Genomic DNA, 15,342 nt, shown 5'->3' with positions numbered 1-15,342 from the left:
GGCTACGGAATAGAAACTGAATAAAACTTTCTTTTTGAATTTGCGTCAATCGAAAACACATAAAATATGCCACTTATATGTACGCATGTACACAAAAACACACATGTAATATTCAAAAACATAAATATACAGACATACGAGACATACGTACGTGCAAATTAATAAGCATCTGATAATACTGATTAACGATATCATATTCATAAGTTTATTGGTATGTATAACGCTCTCCACACAGAGCCATCCATAAAGCGAAAACAACCGTGGCAATCGGATCAATAAATCTCCTTGTGAAGCCGGTCCTTTGCAGCCATAAATCACCCTGTTGTTCAAACGATAAATCATGAAGCGCAACCACATTGAAAACGAACTAAACTACTCGTAAACTATTTAAGAGGGAAAAAATGGGGCGCTGCAGAACACATTATGCTCTTGACTACTGGTTTTACTAAAAAAAAAAAAACTTTGGTTTAATTTATTTACCCAAACTAAAACTGGAACTAAAACTGGACAAGTCTTGGTTGTTACGAGAATATCTAAATATCCAAGACAGATAACGCGTAAATAAGGCAAAGAGAATGTACATTATTCTCTTGAGCTTTAGTCGTCATTATATACCCACAAAAGCAAGCGGACATATCAATTTTACGGACTTCCATAACACGCCCGACCTTCTGCTGAATGGCAACTTGATGGAAGACCTACACCGCTACTTTTGAGCTCCTAGTGATGCCCCGGTGGAATATCAATCACTGGCCCTGGGGGAAGGAAGATAAGTCGGACAGCAGCCTGGCAAGTGATTCCTGGGGAATTGACAGGACATTGTTGCACTGACGCCCCGATATTTATCTCAGATGTTCAATAATTGATCGCAATGGTGTTTGCGCCAACTCTTCTCTCTCCAGTCCTTGTAAGCCTCGGAGCGGTCCTCAGGTTCTGTCTTTGAGGCGGGTAAATGATGTCTGCCCTAACAACTGGTTTTATGAGTGATAGAAAATTAATAGTGGGCGATGGCTGACAGCTCCCTCGGCTCAATTTGAGTCTAGAATAAGCCTACGGAACTGGATGGGTATGGAATTCTAGTTTTTGAATGATGTTCATTCCACATATTAAATGAAAATTAGTCAGTAGGGACGAAATGAAAATGGGATTAGATCCGAAGCGTGGAGATTTCTTCGCCCACTTGGAACGTTAAAGAGAAAATAAATCATACTTCGCAATTGAACTAAAACTGCTCGTGGACAGACGAACGATTAAGGTAAACAAGTAAAGACAACGAAAAGGAAAGACCAGGCTAAGGCCTTCGCTAAGTCGTCTCGACCGCGAGTCCCTCTCCACTTATTTGGACGGAGAGAATGGGCGCTATCGTCCCTTTGCACGTCGAACCTATCGGTATTGTCCTGACCTCCATTAGCAGGAAGATCCTCTTCCGACCCCTCGGCCCCATCACCCATTCTCTCACTCCCGCCGCCCACTAAAATGGGGAGGAGTGAAAAGGAGGGATGGGGCAGGGAAATGGGGGTGAAGGCCACGGGGCAATAAGCTAAGTAAAGGACGCGTAATATATTGCAAAGCAGATGACCCGATCAACCCGAGATGCGGCCGGATAGCCGTCTTCAAGTTAAGCATATATACACCTGCCTTATCTCCCCACTCATCTCAATAAGCTTCGTTCTGTAGCCTCGCTGTGTCTCGGACGCCAGGTCCCTCTTTACCAGCAACGGATTTCTTGTGATTGGTGGCGTTTCCTTATTCGGGGTTCTTGCGATCTGCAAGCACTCCATTACGTTTTTTCGCTGCACTTTTAAAAAACCGAAGTTTAATCAAGCCATTATAGTACAATCAATATCATTTCGCCTGTGCCGAAATATCGCATGACAGAAGCGATCATTAGAGAAATGTAAGGACATCTTTTTATACCTTTTCAAATAATCTTTAAAATAAAAATGACCACTTTCTTGAAATCCAAATGTCTTGCCACGCATAAAAAAAAAAAGCGAAAATTCTTTTCCCAGAATCAAATAATCCTTTTTGTCTTGAAGTTACCTCCTTAGGATCTCTACCCTTAACTGCGCACAATTTCGGAGTTAATCCTCCTTCGTCATTCAGCGATTCCTGGCTCTGCATTATGGACAATTTAACGAGAATTTCCACAGCAATATTTCTGTTGATTTTATGCGGACGGATAGGAAAACAAACACGCTTTTGTCTGCTTATCACACACATTCGAGATCTCTTATGATTTACTAAAAGTGCTTTAATGGATTGTAGTGATACGCGCCGAAAATTTTGGTAGTGGATTTACAACATCTCTCTCTCTCTCTCTCTCTCTCTCTCTCTCTCTCTCTCTCTCGCTCTCTATCGTCTCCGTTCTCTATCTCTTCTCTCTCTCTCTGTATATATATATATATATATATATATATACACACACACACCTAATATATATATATATATTAATATATATATATATATATATATATATATAATATTATATATATATATAATATATATATATAAATATATATATATATACACACACGATAGCATGTTGCGTGCGCACATGCACGTTGCACAAAAAAAAAAAGTCCATCTATAAACACAACAAGGAATCAATCACACTCATTAATCCTCGCGCACACAAAGCTCGACTGAGGAGTGGGCTCTAGAATAATAGGCTAAGCAAACAAGAGAAAAGGAACGACCCCCGCCATGTGACATTTAAGGAGCAACAATGAACAAGCAAACGGCGCCGTGGCTCCCATCCCATGACAGAAGACCTCTGGTATCAGAGCACAGAATAAGCACCAAAGCAGATTGAGAACAGTACGCATTTCTTTGCTTGTTTGCCAATTCTAGTTACTACTATCATCAAGTAAAAACGCGCCTAGAAACGCAATCGAGTTTTCTGTAGAGCGTATAATGACTGTATTGAATTGAATATAGAATTTAGGCCAAATGCCAAGCACTGGGACCTACGAGCTCATTCAGCGCTGAAACAGAAATGGACAGTATAAGGGTTGATAGGTGTAACAGGAGGAAAACCTCGCAGTTGCACTATGAATAAATTGTTAAAAAGAGGGTGGAGATTAAGATGGAGGAAAGAGAATATGAAAGGAAGTACAGTGAAAGGAACGAAAGGGGTTGCAGCTAGGGGCCGAAGGTTCGCTGCAAAGAACCTTAAGTAATGCCTACAGTGCACCTCGTTACAGTGCACCACGAGGTGCACTGACGGCTCTATCCCCCTACGAAGCGTATAATGTTGTAAGAAACTGTCAGCCACGGCCTATGAAACTCTGAGCCGGAGTCATAAAACTTTCAGCCACGGCCCGGTTGTGGCCTGTGTTGTTGGCACCTATAGCCGTGTCTGACGCTGTTGGCACCTATAGCCGTGCCTGACGCACGATCATGGCTAACTTTACCCTTAAATAGAATAAAAGCCATTGAGGCTAAAGGGCTGCAATTTTATACGTTTGATGATTGGAGGGTGGATGATCCACATACCAATTTGCAGCCGTCTAGCCTCAGTCATTTTAAGATCTGAGGGCGGACAGAAAAAGTGCGGACGGACAGACAAATAACCATCAATTTTATTTTTTACAGAAAAATAAAAAGCGTATTTAAGAATTAACATGATATACTTTTGTGTATATTACAGTCGTCATTCGTGTCAGGACATCATCTTCCAGAGAACTTATTTCCAGAGAACTTAATTCTAAGATGAAACTTTCCAGCCCAAAAGAACCTATGCCAATTTTCTGTGATGTAACCTGAACGATGTCATCATAGCAAATCAGGATAGTCACGGTACCTTGCAGTCCAAACACCTTAACTTGAGAGCGGATGGCACTAAGTTATCCAGATATATGGGACCATTGTTGCCCTTGTTATAATAGCAAAGAGGATGCAGTCTGAACTTAATATCACTACTGCACTGACAAAGTTTGGCTACTAAGTTTCTGTGGAATAACCTGCGAGCTAAAGCGTTAATCATTGTGTAAATACCACTGTTTCAGCATTGGCAAACCTCGATCCCCACAGTACCATTTCTTAGACAGTGAACTAAAATATCAGTGAAATTTTAGCCCTAACTAATTACAGAATCAGTTCTAGCCATCATCATGTCCTAACTGATGACAGAATTAGTTCTAGCCATCCTCATGTCCTTACTGATGACAGAATTAGTTCTAGCCATCAAGTCCTAACTGATGACAAAATTAGTTCTAACCATCCTCAAGTCCTAACTGATGACAGAATTAGTTCTAGCCATTCTCATGTCCTAACTGATAACAGAATTAGTTTTAGCCATCCTCAAGACCTAACTGATGACAGAATTACTTCTAGCCATCAAGTCCTAATTGATGACAGAATTACTTCTAGCCATTCTCATGCCATAACTGACGACAAAATTATTTCAAGCCATCCTCAAGACCTAACTGATGATAGAATTAGTTCTAACCACCATCATGTCCCAACTGATTACAGAATTAGTTCCCGCCATCCCCGGGGAAAGTCTAAGGGCTTTAAAATTCAGCTATTCTAACCGCTGACTCGAAGAAATGCAGCCATTAACGTGCCGATCGGATTTCTTTAACATTACCGGATTCAGAAACTGAAGACTTACTACAGATTTCGCGTAGCAACTCCCACCCCCCTGGGCACGGATGCTACCGATTCTGAATGAATCGCTACTGTCGTCATCCGGGCTGACTTGAATTTAAAATCGCCTTTCCTGTCTACGTGATAGCTGAAGACCAAACGTGTCCAGGCCCTTCAAAATTTTGTCAGGTCACTACTAAGGGACATCAGCGGCTGCGTGCGAATCATCCTTATCTAGAGCTAGTTTTATAGTCACTCCAAACATTTTGTGAACCTCAAGGGTCCAGCGAAGATAATGCCAAGGATCTTTGGATGTGGAAAACCAACTCGGCTTGACATTTTATGCTGCGATATAATTTCACTGACGAAATGCACGGACATACCTCAAGAGACGCTTTCGATGTGAATGTTAACGTGGCAAAAGTCGACGAAAGATTCTCGGAGTTCTAACAAATTAAGTTTGCGTAACAGGTAGGTGATGGACTTTCAATACGTAGATAAAAAGGATCCAGAACAACTAAAGCACAGCTCTTTGGCCCAGGCTAACCATAACTCACCGTGGGTTATAGAAATAAAAGTAATTTCAGTGAAAGGATGAAAAAGATAATGTTTTGCTAAAAGTTAACCATTACCGGAATGATTCAGTGCGGAGAACCTACTTAAAAGAGAGAGAGAGAGAGAGAGAGAGAGAGAGAGAGAGAGAGAGAGACTTTAAAATATGAATTACCAAAAGGAGAGGTGAAATGCGCACTTGAATACTTATAGTGATATCATGCAAAGAATGAATCATATAAAATCATGGCACAAGTTGGGTATACTAGCTCGCCTCCCCAGTGAAAAAGGTCTGGGGTGAGATTCCCGAACGCTAACCAGCTCACCCACGCGACGCCAAGTAAAGCACTCGCAAGAAGCCAGTATAAAAAAGCATCAAGACAAGTGATGCGACAAGGACCAGCAGTTTCCTGCTTCTATCAGAGAGAGAGAGAGAGAGAGAGAGAGAAATAATTGCCCGTTCACCTTGCGTTCTAGTAGCAGCGTAGGTATATTGTTTCTGTTCGGCCACGTGGTGCTTATGACAGCGCCCATGAGATCACTGGCCATTTTGCTACGAGCGAGACTTTATTAATAAATCTGCGTTGTTTTCTCAGGAATCTGGACGGGGTAGTTCCGCATAATAGCCATTCACTTAAGAGAGAGAGAGCAGAGAGAGCGAGAGAGAGAGAGAGAGACAAAAAAAAAAAAAAAAAAAAAAAAAAAAAAAGGCTTGGCTAAAGCAACATGATTTCTATAGATAATTGAGGGAAACCATCAAGATAAGACGTTGGTAGAACATAATATATATCTTGACATTTTTTACATTTTTCTAGTTCCACGCTGGACGAGTGGTTTTCGCGCTCAGCTGCCAATCCGGTGGTCCGAAGTTCGAATCCCGGCTCTGCCAACGCGGAATCAGAGGAATTTATTTCTGGTGATAGAAATTCATTTCTCGATATAGTGTGGTTCGATCCCACAATCCAACTGTAAGGTCCCGTTGCTAGGTGACCAATTGGTTCCTAGCCACGTAAAAAATATCTATACCCTTCGGGGCCAGCCTAGGAGAGCTGTTAATCAGCTCAGTGGTCTGGTTAAACTAAGATATACTTAACTTTTTACATTTTTCTACCATTATGCCGTTTCTCATACCAGGGAATGGATCCAGAAAAATCAACACAAGGGTCACTACCACATTTATAATTCACATATACCGTTGAAACATGCATGATTCGTCCGAGGAGGAAAATACGACAACAGTAATTGTTTTCTGTAATGAATGCTCATCAGCATACTGTACCATCCACCTTTATTATTATCATATGATTATTATCATTATTTTTTTTTTGTATGGTGTCTTTACGTTGCATTGGAACCAGTGGTTATTCAGCAACGGGACCAACGGCTTTACATGACTTCCGAACCACGTCGAGAGTGAACTTCTATCACCAGAAATACACATCTCTCACACCTCAATGGAATGCCCGAGAATCGAACTCGCGGCCTCCGAGGTGGCAGGCCTAAGATAATACCTCACAGCCATTGAGCGCTCATATATCATTATCCCTTGGAAAAAGCATTCATGCTGAGCAAGCCCGAAGACTCGCAATAAGGACAAATGTAGCACATTACCCGAGAATCGAACTCGCGGCCTCCGAGGTGGCAGGCCAAGATCATACCCATCACGCCATTGAGGCGCTCATATTATTATTATCACTTGGAAAAGCAGCATGCTACAAACCCGAAGACTCCAATAAGGAAAATGTAGCCCAGTACGGAAAAGGAATCGACCAGTAAAAAAATAAACTTTATGAGAAAAATAACAAAGAAAACTAATTGAGATCACACAATTAAACCCATGAAACGTGACTGATGTGAACCAGCTCAACAAAATGTCACTTACACTAATTTGAGCGTCAGAAGTTTAATCATTCATCAACCTGATTAGGAAAATCAAAACTTTCAGGGCACAGTGTGGTACTAAGCCTCGAGAGGGACAAGGCGAGACTTGAAAGAAACTACTCATCGAGTATACGTAGTGGACTGCATAGCCTCGCACGCACTCCCTCGCTCCCTGGATATCAAGGTCTTTCCTTCATAGTACCTACTTGACATCAATCCAGCGCTTTCTGTCTTCTTCCCTTCTCTTTAGTCACTTCCAAATGAAACACTCTCTGCAAGTCTATCTTCCTCCATTTTTCCCTCATGCCAAAACCTTTTCAAAGCACTCTGATCCATCCCTTGATCTAGTGCGTTAACCTTTCTACCACTTCTATATATACTTTCACATTTCTCACCCTTTCAATTGAACATAGAGTTTAGGCCAAAGGCCAAGCACCGGAACCCGTGAGGTCATTCAGGCTGAAACGGGAACTGAGAGTAGAAGGTTTGAAAGGTACGACATGAGGAAAGCCTCACAGTTTCACTGTGAATCAATTGCTCGGAGAGGGTGGAAAGCAAGATGGAAGAAAGAGAATATGAAAGAAGGTAGAGTAAAAAGAACGAAAGATGTTGCAGGTAGGGGCCGAAGGCACGTTGCAAAGAACCTTAAGCAATACCTACAGTGCACCGCTTAAGGTGCACTGATGGCACTACCTTTATCTTTTGTCTGCATTCACACTTCACTTCCATAAAGGAGAGTTAGGTGAACCACCTTTTCATATGCATTTCCATCTAGGTTTCCAAAGACGCTTTGGCTCTTTCTAATCTTTTGCACACACGCTGCTACCTTCCTTGCTGAGGCTGCAAAATTCCCAGCGTTTCAGGCGAGCACTTCATAAAAGTTCTAAAATATCGACAATGGTAAAACTAATTGACACTATTTGTATGAGTGTGCGACAAACCTCTCTCTCCCACCATTAGACACTGAACTTTTATTTCTAAATGCCAGTCCATATTAGCAATCACTGTTTCATCTTCCTTTTCCCCACTCACCCTTGCAGCTGTATGCTTGTTTGCATTACTTTCCATTATATCTTCTTAATTTCAAAAAATTTTTTTTATTAGTTTCTGGTATTTTTCTTCACTATTCCCAATCACAGCTTTGTCATCGGTAAACATCACCATTCCACAAACTGTTCACGACTCATTTTCATGTTGTACAATGTGTGAGGAATTAAGAAGTTAAGAGGTCAGTGTGATTTCTAATATATATAAGTTGTTTCCACTTACAGGGGAAACAAATCAAAACGGACCATGAGTGACAGCAACATTTGCCATTTGGTTGCTGAATCAGGATGGACCGTAGTACAAAAAAAAATAGAACAACTTCACTAAAATCAACCCCTGGAAAAACCACGCATTGCAGAAATACAAAGACCATGTACATGAACATTACTTTGGCATGAAGCCGTTTTCTCTGACATGAAGTAGCTGCAGATAAAAAAAAAAAAAAAAAAAAAAAAAAAAAAAAAAAAAAAAAAAGACATTGGTCACTAGAAGCGAGAAAAGTGAGATGCCATCATCTCGTCAAGCGAAGGTTGCTTTAACAGCTGTACGAGGTAGATTCCAGATATGCGAATCCCATTCCTGACTTCTAGAAATAATGATGATGTCTTCAGACCGCGCAAGATAGGAGAGCAGAATGCAGCTCTAAGGCCTCGGTGCCAGAAGGTCGATTTGATGCAGAGATATTTAAAGAAACCCTTTGCGGGAACGGCCGAGTTTTCTGCAAGCTACGTGAAAGAAGGTCCTCTCTGTCTCTCTTCCAAGCATATAATAACTTTTGTTCTTATAATATGTGTGTGTGTGTGTGTGTGGAGGTGACACCTAGTGTGTTTGTTTGTTTGTAAGTTGCTGGAACCAGTGGTTATTCGCAACGGGACAACGGCTTTACGTGACTTCGAACCACGTGAGAGTGAACTTCTATCACCAGAAATACACATCTCTCACTCCTCAATGGAATGCCGAGTATCGAACCGAGGTGGTACGCCAATACCATACCGACCACGCCACTAAGGCGCTTAGCGCATGGTGTGACCCTTTCGGTTCTCGCGAAGTCTCAAAGATTGAGTTTGCTAATTCCATCCCAATTGCAATCAATCAACGACCAGGTATATACATAATTCACTGCTTAGGTCAACAGAAGAACAGCAGACCTACCAGGAAACGTGAGTAAATCGAGTTTCCCATCCAGGGATTGATCTATGACGGTAGTAAAAATAAGTAAGTAAGTAAGTAAGTAAGTAAGTAAGTAATGTAGTAAAGAATAATAAAATATAAGATTAAATAAGAATAAAAAAATAATAAATAAGTAAGTAGTAAGTAAGTAAGTAGAAAGTAAATAAATAATAAAAAATAAAATATATAAATATAAATAAGTAAATAAGTAAATAAAGTAGAAATAAATAGAAATAAATAAAAAATAAATAAAATAAATTATAAATATAATAAATATATATATATATATATATATATATATATAATATATATATATATAATATATATATTATATATAAAGACAAATGCGCGAAGGAAGGAGAAACAATGGAGTGCTACCAGACCTTTCTACTTGCTAAGTAAAGGACAGGAAGTGGAAAAGCCTAGAAGCACTCCATTGTTTCTTCTTTCTTCTTCCGGCGATTTATTTTTGTCTATATATATATATATATATAAAATATATATATATCACGTTGCATATTATCGTGATTCAGTTATACATACACCTACATTTATATTTCAATTGTAGTCCACAAACGCTTCAAGAAGAGGTCCACTGGAGGACGAAACTGTTGAGTATTTTCTAATGTAAACTTTTGATTTTCCTGTGTGGACTACAATTGAATTAACATATCTTCGTGCCTCAGAAGATTACCAGTACTATACATCTATATATATATATGTATTTGCGTGTGTGTCCACAAAGAAAACTGAAGCTCCATTCCAGTTACCCAGAATTCCGTGCATCGGACAGTCAGTAAAATGGACCGAGAGACCTGAAGCCTGAGAGAGTCAACCTGCACTTATCCTTTGAGGGATGATTCCTATGTGACCCTCATGAATATTCGAACAGTTTTGAGTCTGAGGGGTAATTAAGTCTTTCCCTGTCTCAAGGGGAGGATGGGCTAAGTCAATTTAGGCAAATATATATCCGAAGGCAGGTCAGTTTCTGGAACCAATTAACTTTGATGAGTCTGACTGCCTGCGTCTCGCTGCTCCGCGGTTTCTCGGGTGCATTTCGAAGAAAGCTTGTGTTGTTGATGATGAATAAATGGAGACAGAATGGAATATAGCATTTTGGCCAGATGCCAAGCTCTGGGATCATTCAGCGCTGAAGGAGAAATTGACAGCAATAAGGTCTGAAAGGTGTAACAGGAGGAAAACCTCAAAGCAGTTGCACTATGAAACAACTGTTGGGAGGAAGGTGGAAAGTCGGTTGGAAGAAAGACTATGACCGGCGGTGCAGTAAAAGGAATAAAAAGGTTATAGCTACGGGCCGAAGGGACGCTGCAAAGACCCTTAAGTAATGCCTACAGTGCATTATGTGAGGTGCACTGACGGCACTAACTCCCCCTACGGGGATAAAATGGAGACAAAATGTCCTCAAATATTTCTTATGCAAGCAAATTTTATTTCATGTCTATATAATAAGTATTTCTTTTAGAAAGAGATCCACGCTAATAAAAATAAAGTATAAATTTAAAAAAAAAACAAAAATAAAAATAAAAGCTTGTTATGCGCACCGTGGAACCTAACATTACATTAAGTCGAAAAGGAGCTGTCTTTTTTTATGCCACCATCCAACCGAAGATCCAGGCCCCCCCTAACTGAGTGACGCAAAATATGAATAAATTAAAAGATAAAGCAGAATGTGAGCAATTCCCTCTCAAGTAACAAGAAACGAAAACAAAAGCAGGAATCGTATACCACCGAAAAGTGACTGATTCAAACGCAACTTGAGAAGGATTACAGCCATTTTAGTAAAATAATCCCTTTCATAAGTATCTAATCACAAGATTGCTCGGCGGAGGAGCAGCTACTCAGATCTAAGACACAAGACCCTCTCATTTTTATCCAAATAAGTCACAGGGAAATTCAGATGGATTTCTATTTTGAGAGAGAGAGAGAGAGAGAGAGAGAGAGAGAGAGAGAGAGAGAGAGAGAATTCATAGCACGACTCTTGTGAAAGCATGTCATCTACATGAAAGGTCAAAATGTCTATGCATGCTTACACACAATGTCTCTAAACACACCAGACTACAAACTAAAGTTTGGCTTACTTGTTCATCAAAGTTTTTAAATTTTTACTTTCATTGTCAATTTCTTTAAAATTCTAGAATGGAATATTGTCCCATTATATAAAAAAAATAATCAGGTACGCGCAGAGTACAAAACTTTCATCGATAAAGTGAATAGATAAGTGATAACTCAGAAATTTATACTCCAAGAGTTGCGATTTTAAAAGCAAACTCCCTTTTCTGTGTTTTGCATTTACCATATTGCATGAATTTTCCTTCGATCTATAAGGATATGTTATATTTCTCAAAGTCGAGGAGGGGTAAATATAATAAGTGTACATAGACTTCATAACAGTGGTTCTTCACCTTTTTATTATCACGCCCACCTTGCATCTATGAGTAAACTTCCCTCCCAGATTTAATGGAAAATTTAAAGAGAGAGAGAGAGAGGAGATGATAGAGAATGATGAGGAGAGATGAAGGAAGGGATTGAGGGAGAGAGAGAGAGAGAGAGAGAGAGAGAGAGAAGAGAGAGAGAGAGAGGTGTAAATCATTACGAAACATGGAAAGCCCAACTTGTCTAACCAGAGTAGCAGACTATAGGAAACTGACGTCATAAGGCGATACGTTTCCATTTCTCCATAAACTTCCGAAACTTAATTCCTCACTCTTGGTAAGAGAATAATGAATATAATTAAGAGAATGTTTAATTTTTCCCTAAGGCTCTCGTCTCCCATGGAAATTGCTGACGTTCCCCAAGTTGAGAATCACTGCTTTACATCGTTACCTAAAAGTAACTCACTAATAATTCGAATATATTAAAACTCTTAATATCAATCATTTTCTTCCTCGTATTCCATTCCAGCTTAAGCTTCCGTTGATTTTTATTCTATTATTTCTCGCATTCCCTACCTTCTTTATTTTCCTCATTTCCGTATAACTCGCTAAATTGATAATAAATTTTTTGTGTCGAATTCTGTGCATCTTTTCATCTAAGTTCCTCACAGATATACAGTTTTATGGAGTAGCTTTTACTATTAAACTTATAAACAACATTTGCCCTTTGTCTGCAAATAACGAAGGAAACAACCACAATCAAACTTATAAATAACTACAATTGCCACTCGTCTGCAAATAACAAGGTAACCAAAAGTAAATCCGAAAGTCGTATATAACCTGTGATATAGGTGTGCTTGTAAATCAAGTGACAGGTAAAACCTTTAACAAAGAATAGTAGGAGAGAGAGAGAGAGAGAGAGAGAGAGAGAGAGAGAGAGATCCGTAAGTAATTGATACCAGTATCACATGCGTAAGTGTTTATATGTTGTCTTCCCAGATATCTGCAATGTCGAGATAGCCTGATTCTATCCTGGTGTGGCAACATAAAATATTTATGTTGTGGAACTGATAGTGAGACGAATGTGGCCAATGTTGTGGGTTCCTGGTAGAGTACAACCTCACGAAATGTTTACTAATCATTCTTTATATATATATATAATAATTATATAGATATATATATATATAATAATATATATGTCATAATATTATATATACTTATATATAATTATTATATATATATATATATATATATATATTTATCTATATATATAGATATAGTATATATATATATATATATATACTTATATATAGTGAATATATATATATAATCTATCTTATATATATGTAGCTAATTATATATATAGATAGGAGATATATATAATTGGGTTATAATAAGATTACTTATAGGTATATAATGATTATTTTATTAATATTATCGTATAATAATAATAGTTTTCAAGTCTCTCCATTTGCCTATATAAGTAGTATGATTTATGTCAACTTATCAAAGGAGAGACGCCATGAACCATTTTAAATTACTGCAATTACCTAACCTTGAATAAACCAAACAAATACTAGACAAGGTTTTTCTTTACAGATAAAGACTTGATTTATGCAGTACGTGCAAATGACCACTCTACCCGAAGTATTCAGCCACAAAAATAATGAACTGAATTTAGAATTTAGGCCAAATGCCAAGCACTGGGACCTATGAGGTCACTCAACGCTGATAAGGAAATTGACGATGAAAGGTCTGAAAGGTGTAACAGGAGGAAAACCTCGCAGTTGCACCATACATCAATTGTTAGGATAGGGTGGAAAGTAAGATGGAAGAAAGAGAATACGAAAGGAGGTAAAGTAAAAGGAACGAAAGTGGTAGCAGCTAGGGGGCGGCACGTTCCAAAGGACTTTGAGTAATGCCTACAGTGCACCGCGAGAGGTGCACTGACGGCACTACCCCCCCCCCCTTTACGAAACACAATAATAGTGAGTACAGCTATATATTTTTACGTCAGGGAAACATATAGACCTGCAAGTTAGAAGAGATTAAATTTATCACTAACAAGACCACTATTAAACATTTAAAACAGGCAAAAATAAAAATAAATATGCAAAGCTGTCTTACCGGTTCGGTGTTACTAAGTTGTCGTTGACTCACGTCAATAAAAAAAATAAAAAAAACTTGAACAGATACGTCACTTATCACTGATATTTACCCGAATTTCCTGTACCTTTCATAAACTTTACTTTTCTGCAATATCCAAACAACACTGTAGATCACCCAAGTAACTTTATCTCGAAAGTAACGAAAACAAGTTTTCCTTTTCTCGTGAATGAATCAATGGATGGAGGAAAAAGGCACAAACAAATATTTAATTCCCGTATAAACGATGAACAATCACTCGGAACGCCAACCACGTGTAACCCACGGAGCGCAAGAAGGGGGAAGGTCGGTACGGCCTGAAGGGAGCCAAGGATTGGGGGTGGGGGGTGGGGTGTCCGATAGTAGGATCCCTCAACGGGGAACACTTCGAAGCATCCTTCTTCCGACCGAATAGGAACAGGGAGGAAGGACGACTGAGTTGAGCGAAGTCAAGTGAAGACTAAAGAAGAAGTTTCGGGTCACACCATCTCTGGCCCTTGCGATCAAGGGGTGAAAGGGGGGGGGGGGTGGGGGGTATGGGCGGAGGGTGCCCAGAAAGGGAGTGCCGCCGGACGGGGAGAGAGAGAGAGAGAGAGAGAGAGGAGAGAGAGAGAGGCAAGGGCTGTTCTCCAAGAGGCACAGACGCACAAGGGGGATGATCTACTAGGAGGGAGAAACCCTCCCGGAGTTCCCTTCAAAGGGTGGAGTGCCCACTGCCCAAGAGAACCAGTTCTTGCAAGCCCCTTGCAAGGATAAGTCGATGATGGTCGTTCGATTGTTTACTTCGAGTGAGGTTTCCGCTGACTGTCAGGAATTACACGTCAGTGTGGACAGGGTGGGTCGAGTTTATGGATCCAGGGTGGGATTTCTACCCTCCTTGTCAATCTCCCCTCCACCCATATTGACATTCACATGATGATGATGATGAAGATGAGATGAGAGAGAGAGAGAGAGAGAGAGAGAGAGAGAGAGAGAGAGAGAGAATATTCCTGCATAAGAACACCAGTTGAACTACTGTAACAGCTGATGAAGGAATGGCTCAAAATCACTTTAAGTATAAAATACCTTTGAATCACTAGTCCAGAAACAGAAAACTCCAAATAGACTACAATATTATTGTGGAAAGGAAAAAAAAAAAAACTAAAAATAAAATTAATATAGACGCAGCCGAGACATGGGTCTCCACCATCTCCAGCCACAAGCGCAATCAATCAAGCACTGGACATGAATGCGAAAGCAATCGGTGACGAGAAAGCCAGAGAAAGAGCAAAGCACCGCAGCAGAGGCGACGGAACGAATGTCGCCGGAGGTTTATGATGATGAATTCGCTCGCTGATAAGGTCGTACGAAGCCGTAAACTTGCTAATAAGATTCACGCAAAGCAGACAAACAAACGAACAAACAAATAGGCAGAGAGCCTAAGGAAGCTTTGGACGAGAAGCGGTGCTTTCAACGTGGTATGGCCGTTGGCAAGGAAGCTTTGGATGGACAGCAAACGTTGCCACTTATGATGTCAATATATGCGCTGCCTTCAAATAAATTTCCTATCGATGCCATTTAC

General features: G+C 39.8%; 1 protein-coding gene across 1 annotated transcript in view; it reads right to left on the bottom strand.

The window, feature by feature from the left end:
* Positions 1–14,191, bottom strand: part of LOC135205851 (uncharacterized) — a 52,334-nt gene extending 38,143 nt beyond the window's left edge. Inside the window, exon 1 of the mRNA XM_064237103.1 lies at positions 13,764–14,191. The gene's annotated coding sequence lies outside the window, so the exon portion shown is untranslated. The remainder of the gene's footprint in view (positions 1–13,763) is intronic.
* Positions 14,192–15,342: the final 1,151 nt, after the last annotated feature.

Source organism: Macrobrachium nipponense, chromosome 24, assembly GCF_015104395.2.
Source record: "Macrobrachium nipponense isolate FS-2020 chromosome 24, ASM1510439v2, whole genome shotgun sequence".
NCBI lineage: Eukaryota > Metazoa > Arthropoda > Malacostraca > Decapoda > Palaemonidae > Macrobrachium > Macrobrachium nipponense.
This window is presented reverse-complemented; position numbering and strand designations above follow the sequence as displayed.